The 14,896-nt window shown below is 51.1% G+C and overlaps 2 non-coding genes across 2 annotated transcripts; both read right to left on the bottom strand.

Moving 5' to 3' along the window:
- Positions 1-99: 99 nt before the first annotated feature.
- Positions 100-171, bottom strand: Trnaq-uug (transfer RNA glutamine (anticodon UUG)). The gene has a single exon. It is a non-coding gene; the product is annotated as a tRNA-Gln (tRNA).
- A 156-nt stretch (positions 172-327) lies between these two features.
- Positions 328-399, bottom strand: Trnaq-uug (transfer RNA glutamine (anticodon UUG)). The gene has a single exon. It is a non-coding gene; the product is annotated as a tRNA-Gln (tRNA).
- Between the last annotated feature and the right edge of the window lie 14,497 nt (positions 400-14,896).

Raw genomic sequence — 14,896 nt, forward strand, 5'->3', positions numbered from 1 at the left:
ATCTTAGCCACTAGACCACGCCGGAACGGGAACGCCAGCTGCATAACGGTGGTTTCACGAACGCGTATCTCACCTCGTAAAGCATAAAAAATAAGTGACAGGTCTCACCGAGATTCGAACTCGGATCGCTGGATTCAAAGTCCAGAGTGCTGACCATTACACCATGAGACCGATACTTTCACCTCCGACGGGGGGAATCGACCCCAGGACGCCTGCGTGACAGCCACGCATCTTAGCCACTAGACCACGCCGGAACGGGAACGCCAGCTGCATAACGGTGGTTTCACGAACGCGTATCTCACTTCGTAAAGCATAAAAATAAGTGACAGGTCTCACCGAGATTCGAACTCGGATCGCTGGATTCAAAGTCCAGAGTGCTGACCATTACACCATGAGACCGATACTTTCACCTCCGACGGGGGGAATCGACCCCAGGACGTTTGCGTGACAGCCACGCATCCTAGCCACTAGACCGCACGGAACGAGAACGCCTGGTGCATAACGGTGCTTTCATCAATGCGAATCATCACACGGATACAATGCAGTGGAAGAAAAGGCCAAAATTTCGTGGCGATAAGGTTACAACGATTGTGGTCAAATATGCTGTCCTGTTTTTAGTTGTAGAATATGTGCTAGCACAAAGTTTTTTTTCCTTGACACTTTACGGCCCATTCATTCGGTTTATTAAATAAAAGACGCTCATTGCCAAATCACGCAACTTCTCTCTATACAAAGGGAAACGAACTGTCTTGTGAGGGCATCTACGCTTCAGCGAATTCCGAAAGCGAAATGATGTGCCCTTGTTCGTTTACATGGTCGATTATAATATGTGGGTAAAATAACCGCCAATTCAAATAAAAGTCCACATATCACATGTTCAAGCCAATTAAGCGTACTTCTGAAAAATATGACATTCATTCCTCGTCGACGATTTGTGACGTTAATGCAACTGGCCGTCTATGTTATTATGGTTTTGCAATCGATCTTTCTATGCGATCTAGGGTTAGAGACAGTGGTTTTTAATCGTAAAATTATTAGGCTATTAGGCTGCTGCCCTGTAAATATGCCTAGAACAGGGGTCGCAAATTCACCTCAGCGAGTGGGCAGCAGTCACGAATTGTAGTCTAGCGCGAGGGCCGGGACAGTGTAAATTGTGGCGGGGGAGGCCGGGGGGGGGGGGGGGGGGAGGGAACAAAATTCGAACTAACGTTGTCATTATATCTAACATGTGTCTCATATCAGTGGCGTGTAGGCAGAAATTTTTTTTCGGGGGGGGGGGGGCACCTCCTTGATCCGACATGGGGTCTGGGCAGATAAGTGTGGTCGAGTGTCATTCTGTGCTCTGTGTCCTATGGGGAAAAATTTCAGAGGGGGGCACGGGCCCGGTGTGCCACCCCCTGGCTACGCCACTGTCTCATATCTCATGTATGGGTCATTTCTGAAGCGGATTTAACGTCAGGTTTTCGGAAGCATACCGATACTGAGTACCATAATGACTGGCATCGGGACGGCGATTCCGAAATATGCAGTTTTTGTTCAACGGTTATGTTTTAACACAAGGTGACCGCATGGGGTGCATCAGGAAAGAAATGCTTGAGACCAGGCATGGCCGTGTGGCCCATGAACATATTTATTAGGAAAATAAAAAAGGCGAAATCTTACACTCGGCCGCGCAAGGCTTGAGACAGCGAAGCTGGCTGAGCACGGCGCCGCTCGTACTCGCCTTTCCCACCGGTAGGCTGGATCCGGACGTATAGAGCTCGCACACGCGCAAGCTTTCCACTCACGGTAATCGGCAGCATCTTCTCGTCGTCCTTTGTTCTCCCTTTCCCAGACCATGTATTCTGGATCTGCTCGTCGCTGCCGTTCTCGTACAGCGACAAGCCTCGCTCCACGATGCGCTGCTGCTTCTTCGGGAGTACATACTTTGCGCGTCCTATGGCTGTATCTGATCGAGCGGCGGAGCTCGGTTGCGCGAGGTGTCTCCGTCGGTGGGCGTGGCTTAGCGATAGCAGCTGCGTGGTTGTCGCTAAGGTCCCTGTATTTATAAAGGTAGCGACAACTACACGCGCCCTCTCGAGGGGTCCAAGGAGCAGCGATAGCAGACGACGCGCCGCTCGCTCCCGTGCCTGAAACAGAACTCTGTGCTCGCTTGAACCGTTACATTATTAACATTTGTGGCTGAAGATGTTCATCAATTATCAAACTACAGGGACAATAACTTCAACGAGCACTTTAAACGTTGAAATAAAACGCGTGCCTTTCCGAAGTAGGTTTCGAGCGGGTTCCCCACTGCAGCTGTCATGCGGGGCATTTATGTTTTTTTTTTCTTTGCATATTTTTACTTTCAGCGTAACTTGAAGTACAGGCGGTATTTGGGTGAGCTAAAAGTGCTTGTTTTCTAGTTCGAATAAAATAGGTAGGTGGTGAGCGTACTGCTACTCTCGGAAACTTCATCCGGCACCTAGCGCTCTTGTAGTGCGTAGCGTAAAATACGCGCTATTATTGGTTTGACTATGTTTATCAGCGTTCGGAAGTCTTCCCAACGTTAAACGGTACTTTTAAATCAGCCTACTTTGTTTGTACTCTAAGAGGTTTACTTAGGAGAAGGAGGCATATTCCACAAATCCAGTTGCACTGCATTTGAGGAATATCAGAGACTTGACTACCTTTCCAGATATAGGAAATATATCATGCCCAGTGTCGGTGCGGCATATATGGTTTCAGTTGTTTCCTCCCAGTGTCTTCCAGTATTATTTATTCAAACTTGTCAAGTGCATTGTGGTCATCTAGGGAAAACATCACGCGGAATGCTTCAACGAAGAAGCCTTAATCGATCTCGCGCACAGCAGTGCGGCATAACACGGCAAGGTGTGACAAAAAACTAATCCCAAACGGTCATTTCCCTGTAAGCTTGTAGGGTTGAAGCCACATCGCTGAGAAAAACAATGAAGCTGTATTGGGTTCCGAGCTATTTAATGTTAGAGATACGGGGTGTGACTCTGCATTGACTACTACGCACAAATCTACGGCATAAAGAACGCCGAAGCAATAATTGCGTTGCTGAGATGGTGTTCATGCATATGCACGAACTAAAGCACGCCGGCCCGGCGTGCTTTTTGCTTGAAACTATAACAATTACAAAATCACTTACTTCGTATAGCCGGGTGTCTTCTGTGGGTACAAATTTCTTGCGACTGATTTTGTTGAGCCATACCTTCCATCAGCATATATTTTTGTCACCGCGAGGAACGAAAAAAAAAAAAGAAAATCTTGTTTTTTTTTTTCGTCCTCCGCGCGGTGAGGCAATCGAAGGCGTAGAGACCCGACATACTAGCCCGTCACGCTCCAAACATTCAATTCAAAGGCAGAACCCCTGCGTCCACTCAACTTCAGGTACATAAACGCTTCTAGTTTGCAACAACAGTGCGGCAGAGGCGCGTGAAGTACTCTCTACTTGCTAAAATCATCCAACTCCATGCTCGAAAACACAGTCATCCGTACCTTTTGCCGGCACAGCGCTGCCGCCGCTGGACCCTTTGGGCGGGGCGCGAAGGCGAAAAGGTCACGTGTCGCCAACCGGCCTATCGCAGGACGCGGCGGCTGGATCAAGACCTTTCGCTACTTTTGAAAAATAGAGGGACTTTAGTTATCGCTACTGCGTATGCGCGGCTTGGCATGACGTCACGAGGTTATGCCCACTGACCTCCATTGAATAGGCTGGACGGCGCATCCCCGCTCTCTGAGGCGGGCGCTTGTGAAGCCACCGGAAGGTCCCCTGTTTGTCCCGGAAGCTGGCGTCTCCTGTCCGTATTAGTCGCGCAATTCAAATATTCTCTGGTGGCAGCTGTTGTTATGATCGTTTGTGTTTTCTTTTTTTCAATCTCTGCGATTACGTATCACTTTAGACGCCGACGAACGCTACACGAAAGATGACAGACGCCGTGCCGACCAACGTTACTAGACTGGTGCCGACACCGTCCGAATACGGCGGAGTGCTGCAACGTACAAAATGCGTAAAAAGTAATGCAACTCTGAGGTACTTACGCGTGAAATGTCTTCCCTAACGACTTTTCCGGTCGATTCGTACAGTTTACTGCGCTACAGGCAGGCATTTCTTTAAAAAAGAAGAGAAAAGCTCTCGCGCCGGCAGCAATTGACTGGTGATGGCGGTGGCTTCCGGGACAAAAACGGCGGCTTCCGGTGGCTTCACGCTCGCGTGCTCGATGCGCCATCCAGCTCCTCCTAGTGGAGATCAGCAGTTATGCCAGGCGTTCTAGCAGCTGTGGCGTCACTGGCTGCCATGGCTACGGCGCGGCCGGCTTTTCGTGAAACGCGCACGTTTTAACGCCGGCTTAAAGAGCGTCGCTCTTAGAATCAAGTGTAGGACGAAGACAGTCACTTATGGGCCGGGCCGCATGTGGCCCGTCTGTTTGAGACCCCTGGTTTATAACGTAACGCCTTCCACATAGGATTACAGAGGGCTCCGCGGGAAATACTACATGGGAAAACCCAAATAGCGGTAAACATGGTGTTTTTTTGACAATACATATTATTCATAATTCTATGACGGTCACGTTCCAGTCCTTCCTGCACACGTACTCCATTTTCGCAGGAGTGTCGTTTGCGTGCCCTGTATAGTGAGTAAAGACTCAAACCCAGGAGATACGCAGCGCGTCATGACTCCAACCCACGACCTTATCAGCATATAGGGTGCCGAAGCCTTGACCTCCGAAGTACACAGCGTCTCTAACCCCGAACATTCCGAGCGTACAGGCTATTGGACCCTGGACATCCGAAGTATACAGTGAAAAAATCCGTAAACAGGGGGTGGGTGCTCGAGCCGATGTTTTGACAGGTGGACTTGTCTTCAAGGCTGCAACTGCGCCACTTGCGCTTACTGAGTATCGTTGCGAGTTCGGGCTTGTATGCTGACACTGTATACTTAGACTGAGTATAAGTACAGAGTGTCACTTGAGCTTATTGATTTATCGTTACGAGGTCGGGCATCACCCACACCCGAACGAAAAAAAAAATGTTACCAGCGCTTTGCGCCGCAATTTTGGGAAGCTTACCCGCCGCGGTGCTCTGATGGTTGGTTATGATGCTGGACTGCTGACCCGAAAGACGCTGGTTCGATCCCTTTCACGGCGGCCGCATTTCGATGGAGGTAAAATGCAAGAGAGCCGTGTGCTTAGGTTCAGGTGCCCGTTGAAGAACCCCGGGTGGTCCAAATTTCTGGAGCCCTTCATTACGGCGTGTCGCATATTCATATCGTGGTTTTGGGACGTAGAACCCCGACAAGTATTATTAGCAATGTTTGGGAAACTTCGAGACTATTTCTTATAGTTTTGATAAGATTGTGCGCACAACGCTAACAGCCGAGTTTATTCGGGAGCTAACGCAAACCCCAGCGATAACGCTGGAATTTACGACGACTCGTATATAAAATACGACGCGTTCCGCCAACGATCAGATTAGTCGACGCCCGACGGCCGTGCTCGCCGCAATCGCTGTACAGCGAGTGTTGCTTGTGCTTCGAGTTTATGTTTTTACTGGGCACATGTTCAACCAACAGTGAGTCTCATCTTTAACAGTATGACAGCCACCGTTCCTTACCGTTCCGACTAAGTGACATCTGGTGGTGGTGCTTTGTTCCTGTTCCGCATGCCTTTGTAAGTATTGATGAGAGTGGGGGGTAGCAGGCTTTTCTTCACCTTGGTTCAGGGATATTTTAAACATATGAGAAACAAAAGATAGCTAAAAAATGTTTATTGGAACGAAGATTAACACAATTATTAAAGCGTGTGTTGAAAAGCCAGCGTAACTACGATCACACAGAACAGAAAAAAATGACTGGGCGATAGTTAAGAATGAAACATACGATAAGCATTCCCTTAGAAGAACCGAAATAATAGAAATATGGCAATGCTTTCGGGTTAGTGCTTAACCTTCACAAAGAAGCGACGCTTCAAGTCCTGCTGCTGACATATATGCAGTTGTTTACAGAATGAGCAATTTGAGCACGATTGTATTTGGCTGAACATTAAGCGAAAATGTGTTGAAAGCCTCCTAATCACGTGAAACTCGGGTCGATAGTGGGTGGGTGACCTTAAGAGATACAAAAGAACAAAGAACATTTCATATTGCATACACTATTCGGATGACGGCTACCAACGAGATCCACCTCTGGCCATCTGTTCTCTCTCTTCAAAGCGGTGAAGCAACTGGTGAAATGTTACGCGCATGATCTAGGTATCTGTATCATCGTTCAGCTCATCCCGATCTTGACTCCTGGGACTCGTATCCGGACTCAGACGCTGCAAGCTAGACTGAAACTGCACGAGTCTACGCAGGGCATTCGACAAGTTGCCGCGCTCGGCTCGCCGACTGCGCGCCGCCGCCGCGAGCAACTTCTGCATCTCGCTGGCGCACGCCTGCCTCGTATTGGTGCGCCTGCCCGTGACGTACCAGGCGAGAGTCTGCTTCTTGGCCGCATCGTCTTCGAAGAACTCGTGCACCGACATCGCCGTGAAGGCGTTCAGTTCGAACAAGACGCCTTCGGTACTGGTGCCCCCTGGAGACGCCTCGCAGGTGGCGCCCGCGTCGCGAGATGGGCCGGGCTCTAGTAACAACGTCGCTGCCCGGTGGCGCTGCTGCTGCACCGTGCCTCCTTGTCCTGATTGGGAGGGCTCCGTCGAAGGACCAGGCAGGTCCAGACTATGGCAGGCAACGGTCGCGGTGGGCATGTCCTCGGACACGAGAACCACGGCAACATCACTTGACCGAGTTGACGCGAAGGACGCGGTATCTTGCTCGCAATCAGCAAGTGTGACGGATGAGGCTTCCGAGAGGGCGTCGTGCACATCCACGCCCTTAGACTGGACGAGAGCAGACTTTTGTTCGGGGCCGACACTTACTTGCGGCGACTCCTGCGGGTCATTGTTAAGTCTACTCATTGCCTCACGACAAAACTTCACCCACTGGGACTCCGTGGCATCGGCCGAGCTTGCTGAAGCTACCTCCGACGCTGTGGAGCAACCTTGGCTGACACTCACAGAATCTTGATCCGTACTTGCGGCTGATGTAGTAGGCGGGCTGGTAGAACTCACCACACCAGCTTCGTCTTGCTCGCCGTCGGCCAATGGAGTTCTACCACTTTCATCAGCCGAAGTACCACTCTCGTGTTCAATGTCAAGGTCAGGTTCGCAATGCAATGTATCAGTGAACTCAACGCACGCGGCAGGGTCCGACATTTCCGACGAGCCTTCAGTAGCCGCGTCGTCATCCTGAGCGGACATGACTTCCTCGTCTACTTGCATCGCTGGACACTCAACGTCTTCGCTCGACTCGGGCCCTTCACTCGATTCCACAGCAGACAAAGCGCTATCAGCAGTTTCCGTAGACTCTTCGGTACAAATAATTTCACGAGGCACGTCTTCGCAAACTGCGAGCTCGTGGCAAGGATCTGTGGTACTGTCCGGACTCGCTAAATACGTCCTCGGGGAACTGGTTTCAGGCGTACATTGTCGAATGTCCTGTACAGCATCCGTAACACGGCGTTCCAGAGTGCCTGTGACAGGCTCAGTGGCACTTCTATCTTCCTGACCACCACTGGAGTCTTCACTGATGGGCGAAAAAAGTGACTGATCTGTAATCTGAAGATCCGCGCTCTTCGCTAGCTTCTTTATCGCCGTTAGTCCACTATTGTCAGGCGCAGGACGCTTGGTCATAGAGGACTCGATCGGAGAAGTGTGCCTCGGGCATTTAGGCCTGCGTGCAGTGTCCATCTTTTGCCCCTTATCTTGCGCTCCAAGAGTTGTAGCCTTCGAGGTGACGACAGCAGCGGGTTCCACACTATCCGTGACTTTGCGAACGCTGGTCTTAGCCGAAACCTTATTCGTCTGGTAGTGATGGGAACGAGCTCCCAGTGGCTGCGGGTCCCCTGGTCTCTTCGAGCGGCAGTCTTCTTCGCGCGGACACTCCATTCTCGCTCGCGATGCGATGCGCGTTGCCGTTTTGGCGCCACGCGTCAGCTCCCTGGACTCGCTAGCGATTCTGATGGCGACGCTGTGCGAATTCTCTGCTGCGACGTTCCGTGAACGCGCCCTGCTGGACGACGTCGCCATCATCGTCTCCCTGCCCGAATCTCGCGAAGGGTGTCTCCTTCCCCGATCGGTCTCGCTGTCGCTCGAGCCAGACCTGGAGTAGAAACTTCGCGACTCCCAGCAGCCTCCGCGGTCGTCCGAATCGCGTGCGCCTTGAGACGTGCGCGTCCTCCAGTTCTCTTTCCAGGCGCCCGGTTGCGTCGGCGGTGTGACCGACCGACCACGCTGTCTCCACTGAGGTCTGCATTGTTGAGTACGATCCGGCAGAGAATGAGGTCCATCGACGGCGTCGTCTCGGCAATCGCCGTACCGCGTATGGTCGTAGTCCCGCGAAGACGTGTCGTTGTTGCCGTGGAAGGGCGGCCGGACTCCGAAGCCTCTGCGAGGACCCCGAGCTCCGTCGAAACCACCACCGCTTCCTCCTCGAAGAACGCGAGCATATCTTGGTGGTGTCGCCGTCTGAAGGGCGCAGCCTCTGAAGAAAGGCCGGCGTTGTGACGGTGGGCCGCCGCGGTCGCATCGCGGAGACCAGCCACCTTGTGCGGGAGGTCGGAAAGGGGCGCGACCGGGACCGAGCCAGGGTCTGCCTCCGCGAGACGGAGCGCTGCCGAGCTCGTAGCCGAAGTCGCCTCTCGGTTCAAACGTTCTCGTCATCGCACGACCTCGGAAGAACGGCATTCGGGGCGGCCCGAAGTCATTGCAGAAGGCTCCTGCGCCGCCGTCGCCGCGTGTGAGGAAACCTCCGCCTTCGTACCTGCACGAGTTCCCGGCAGAAGGAACAGGACTCATTCACGAAAGTTATAATAATAATAATAATTGTTGGGGATTACGTCCAAAAACCACTAGGTGGTTATGAGAGACGTCGTAGTGAAGGGCGGCGCAAATTTCGACCATCTAGTGTTCATTAACGTGCATCTAAATCTAAGTAAATGGGCCTCTAGCATTTCGCCTCCATCGAAATGCGGCCGCCGCGGCCCGGATTCGCGCCCGCGACCTTCGAGCCAGCAGTCGGGCACCGTAACCACTAGACACGCGTGGCGGGTCACAAAAGTTACGCTTAATCATGCAACTGGAAAACTCGGCTCTGACATATGAAATAAGTACGCCTCTTTAATTGCGTAATAAATACCAGTAATTACTTCAAAATTACAACACACTTATTAGCCATCATATCAAATCAATCTGCATGTTGATGGCGTAGCGCAAAACAGCTGCACAAGCCCCACAGAAAGGTCATAGTCCGGATCATTACGTATGGACCTATGCCTGCTGTTGTAACTCCACTACAAAAGACACGTTATCGCAGGCCAAGCGAGAGATAGGCGCATTTTATTTTGAAACCTGCCGTGGACACGCGTCTCTTGCGCGATGCGCGCACACTTTTCAACAATTATGTAAATATTAGGTGGCATCAAAAAAAAGTGAAATTGAAACGGAAAAAGATGACAAGTATCACGACAGTTATTTTTAGTAGAGCACAGTGAGTTTCTCAGCGACGATACAGAATAAATGAACACAGTGTGAAAATAACGCAAAGCCACAAAAAGAAAAGAATACAAGTCGCACTCACGTTCCGCGAAGCAAAAGAAAACTCTTAAAAACTGGATAGCGCGGATTCGACACTGGAAAAAGAAAGAACACAAGGGCACAGGACAAAGGAAAACTCGTTCCGAGACAGAAGCGTTGCGCGAATATACATATATGTATATCATCCCTTTCGAATAAGCACGACGTCGTGCGGTAACGTAGACACCTCCAAGCTACCTAAAAACAAATCTATCGCGAAAGAACAATTGACCAAGCACCAACCAATCAGCGAGCTTACCTGTCATGGTTAATACCACTGTAGCCGTCACCGATGCCTCCTTCTTCGTAGTCGCTGTCACTGTAGTCATCGCCGAAGATGCGTCGCAGTTCGGCGCGCTTCGAGAACGGCTCGATTTCTCGAGGCATTTCGGCACTAGCACGCAGGATCGCCACGGCAGCGACACTTACCACAACGCGATCGGCGTTCCTGTACTGTTTGGCATGAGGAGCCCTTCGTCGCCGCAAGGTTAGTGCTGGAATAACTTCGTCTTCCTTACGCGTTCGCGAAAACTCACTTCAAAGAACGCGCAGTGCAAGCGCGGTTTTCGATCGCTGCAGTTTCACCTACCGTTGTTCACCCCTGACCAAAGTTGCTATAGATGTTCTCCGCCCGCCCTGACGAGATCAAGCCAAGAAGACCGTTGCGCCGTTGCGTTCGACTCGCGTAAACACGTGCGGTAGCCATGTAGCAGGCTTCGCAACGCGCGCACGCAAGATATCACAATCCCTTGGCACCAGGGTAGCGAAGCAAACGTGGAGGGGACAGCACGAAACGTGCCTACGCCGTGAAACCAAAGGGAAACGACGTGGGGAAAATAACCAAAATAACCAGCACCAACGGCGTTGACATGCGCGGCCGGAGGGAACCTTTGCCGACGAAATAGTGCGGGAGAGTCAAGGGAGTTTCGGTTTCTGTTTCTCCGGCCTTGCATGTCTCACTTATGCATATATTTACACACACTGTTATTTACTGTACGCAGTCAGAGTATGCCGTACTCTTTCAGCGCAGCGTACACTGGCTTCTGAATTTTTATGAAGGCGAAAGCCTTTGATGTCTCATCAAACGCTAAATTTGACCGGCGTCCCGCGTCGGCGTCTCCCGTCGGCGTCTCCCGTCGGCGGCGTCAGCTAAGGTCCCTAGATAAAACAAGTTTTCAAGGTAGCGACACCCTTCCTTTTCCTCCTCGCTTATTTGCCTGGAGCGCCCCCAAGAAGGGTCAAAGCGTTCATAAAAACGGGAATGTTTGTGTTCAGTTATTACGGCGGATAGAAATATTTATAGCAAACGAAAAGTAAATGAGACGTAGGATAAAAGGTTTCTTAGTTGAATATAAGCGGTACAACATAAGAAGAAGCGTGATGTGTGTTACCCAACTGGCAACGTTGTTATAGTTTTATATTTCACACCATTATCCATGGCGTCTCGCATCGTACGTCGTAGTTCGTCCCGGTTCGTCCAGTTCTCCGAATGTGTTTTGCTCGTGAATATGATGTGGCACAGTTAACGTGCTTTTTGCTGGATCCTGTGATGCTGACTGACCACAGGGCAGCACCTTGTTGTGACGAGTGATCATAGCCGCTTGTACGCACACAGGCAAAAGCCGTGGCCAGACTAGAACGAACGCTTGACTAGCAGCATTGCGATGACAGTTTTTTCTGGAAAAATACATCCATTTTCGCAATCATGATGCCAGGTAATCGTGGTGCATGTTTTATTATCTGGGTGACTACGGAAGAGACCGCGGCACCGCAATGCGGGTGCACGCAACTTAACGACAAGTGGGGTTCTACCAGTTTGGTGTCCCGAAGTGATGAACATTGCGACGATGTCGTCGCCCTACCATCAGCGGCAAGTACCAGAAACAGACTGAAAAAGCGTTGGCACAGCGTCGCGTTTGAGCCTGTTTACGCCGCGTTCAAGAGCGAGTGACTCGAACTGGTCTGGCATGAAATGTCCCTGAAAGTGCAGCCACTTCAGCTGTATTTAACTGTACGTGCATACGCACAAATATTTGTAACGAATTTCACGTACTAGACGCGCGTTAGACGCGCGTTCTGTAGCGTTTCAACAAAAGGCGACAAATCAACTCGCCTCGCAAAGGCGCGTCTACGGCGTTGCACGGAAGTCCTCGCGTCAAATGTTTTGTAGCCACACTTCACGGCGTGCCCTATTCCGGATACCACGAGGTATGTTGTAGAGGGAAAAACCGCCTTCTGTTTTGTTGCTGCAGCCGACAGCACAGTACTTGACATATTCAAAATGCACGGCGAAGCATGTTCGGCCGACTTGGCGTCAACTGGAACGCTCCTCTTCTACAGCTTGTCTTGGATACGATTTCGTCTTTCGTCGCGGCAAGAATCCGACTGGAACCATATGCACATGCGCACTCGTTTTGAACCTTTTGCTTTATAATAAATATCACCACCATCCACTAACAGCATCACGTGCAACGAATTCACCAATCACAGACGCAAATGATGGAGAAAAGGAGGGGTAGGCGCGAGAGTGAGGAGGAAGGCGCAAAGAGCAATGAGTGTCGCTACCTTGAAAACTTTTTTATCTAGGGACCTTAGCGTCAGCACGAGTGATGCAAAAAATCATAATCACGTGATGACATCACCATATGAGGCCATCCTGACGTATACACAGATCGCCAGAATTTGTGGCGTCGGGGTGGCGTCATCGTGACGTAACGTGACGCGATATCACATGACGACGTCATCACATGCCATTGTAGCTTGGTCAAAGGTAGGCCCATCACGGAGGCAGTGCAAAACCAGGTGATGTGCCTCCGATCCCGGAGGCAGTGGAAAACCGCGCAAGGTGCAGAAAGCTTTCGGAGGGTGGCGAAGCGGGATGAATACATCGACTCAGAAAAAGAAGACGGATTTCGCCTTCGAGTCGTTTGAGTCTTAGGTGAGTGAATGAGGGACCTGAGTTATAAACGTCAGCTATCGACCAAATTTTGACGTAACACGCAATTCTTTGACTGTGATGTTCGCGCTAGGCACAACGCGTTACGTTTCACTGCCAATGAAAAGTCAAGTGAGCGCGCCTTTGTTTGCCTGCTAGCGCCTGACATCGTCTGTGTAATTACTAAGCGAACGTTTACTGCACTACGTACGGCTGATGAAGCGCTTACTTCACAGATTCCCTTACTACAGGTGCTGTCGCTGACAAAACTGAAAAATTGAAGGACACTTTGCAAATTCCAAAGTGAGTTGGGCGAAAGCCTGTGACCATTCGACTGACTATGCCATGATATCAGGGGAATCCCTATTCTTGGACGCTTCTCCGAGCCGCTTGCCGTGGAACGATCACCGGGCCGCTTGGGAGCCATCCGATTAACTGGACTGCTGCAACGGGACGTCTGACGAAGGAGCGTTGCCGTGATTGCTGAGAGAGTGCGAGGGGGCACGGACGGACGCCGTGGCCGCGTTGCGCAATAGTTGCGCAACGCGCATTGGAAGGAGCAACGCGCAACTGTTGCGCGTTGACGGACGGATGCCGCCGGCGGACGCCGCCGCTGGACGCCGCCGTCACTCCATCCAACTCGCTGCCATCCTCGGCTGCGTTTCCCACCCTTTGGTGACTCCTCCGTTGCTCTAACTGAGCCCCAGTCGTCCGTCCTACGCATTACGTGGTCGGTTCAAGTCCATTTCTTTCGCCCCGCCACGGTGGTCTAGTGGTTATGGCGCTCGACTGCTGACCCGAAGGTCGCGGGATCGAATCCCGGCCGCGGCGGCTGCATTTTCGATGAAGCCGAAAATGTTTGAGGCCCGTGTACTTAGATTTAGGTGCACGTTAAAGAGCCCCAGGTGGTCGAAATTTCCGGAGCCCTTCACTACGGCGTCTCTCATAATCATATCTTGGTTTTGGGACGTTAAACCCCAGATATTATTATTATCCATTTCTTTCGCTTTAGAACATCCGCTAGCCCTGCATGCTTGTTCCCTGAGATCATTTTCCGTTCGGCGTTGTATTCTCCATCGCACTTTGTCCTGAATTGCAATACACCAGTTGACTATCTATCTATCTATCTATCTATCTATCTATCAGCTCGTGCGCGCGTGTGTGTGTGGATGCGTGCGCGCATAATTGCCACGAGAGGTTCCTTTTATACTCGGCGACAACTTTTCTTGGCACCACTGTGGAAGCTACACAGCCAAAGTGCCTGCATGCGCGCGCGCCAAGAAATAGTACCTATATTTATTTTCTAATTCGACAATTTACCTAGCTCGAATAAATAAAGATTTCTTCATTATAAAAAGAGAACGAGTATGGGAAGCCATTCGTGAAAAAATGTTATTCTAAACTTCAAGTTTGTTTCTGCCTTTATTTTTTGGACAGCACCACGTTTTCCTCACGCCTGCACCACATTTTCCTCACGCCTGCTCTCTCAGAGTCTCAGTAAACATGGCGTCTGCGATGCCGCCTGAACCGTTGGCCTGAACCAACGTTACTAGAACAAACTCAGTTTCAAAGCTCCGTATCTCCGCCAGCGGAGGAGGGTGGTCCGAACGGCGGTCGCGAGAACTATCGGCGCTGCGGTTCCGTCTTGCGCCACTATCGGCGCGTCGTCTGCTGCCACGGCATAACGCTGCGGTCCGCCGCGCAGTTGCCGCGAGCAACTGCGCGGCGGACCGCAGCGTTATGCCGTGGCAGCAGACTTTCTTATTGTACTAGTTAGGTGGATATGCATAAGGTCGTCTGTATGCATTGGCCCACGTGCGTTGTTCATTGATTGGCTAAGAATCGATGTTCGGTCTATATTGCCACACCCACTGCTTGTTTTATTTTGATGTATTCGGGTTTGACCAGCAAGGACGATTACCAACGCTCGACGCTGTCCGCGAAGCAGTGTTCGAGAAGCTTCGCGATTGTAGTAGATCGTTTTGTTAAGATTGCGCGCCGCACGCGAATGTTCTAGCTTTGTCGAGAGATAACGCCGCCACCAGCGATATCGCTGGAAAGTTCGATAGCGCCTGTATAAAAGCCGACGCGCTTAACCACTTGTCAGTTGATCGACGGTCGACGCTCTGTTCGCTGCTATCAGTGTATTGCTGTAGTTTGACTTTCAGTTTCCCGGCCACAAGTTCGGCCAAATAGAGAGTTTCATCTCGGACCTGCTGACTGCTGCCTTCGTCGACGTCACGACCCTGTGACAATATTTGAGCTGTCTACATTGCGCTTAACTTCC

This window comes from Rhipicephalus sanguineus, chromosome 11 (genome assembly GCF_013339695.2).
Source record: "Rhipicephalus sanguineus isolate Rsan-2018 chromosome 11, BIME_Rsan_1.4, whole genome shotgun sequence".
Lineage (NCBI taxonomy): Eukaryota > Metazoa > Arthropoda > Arachnida > Ixodida > Ixodidae > Rhipicephalus > Rhipicephalus sanguineus.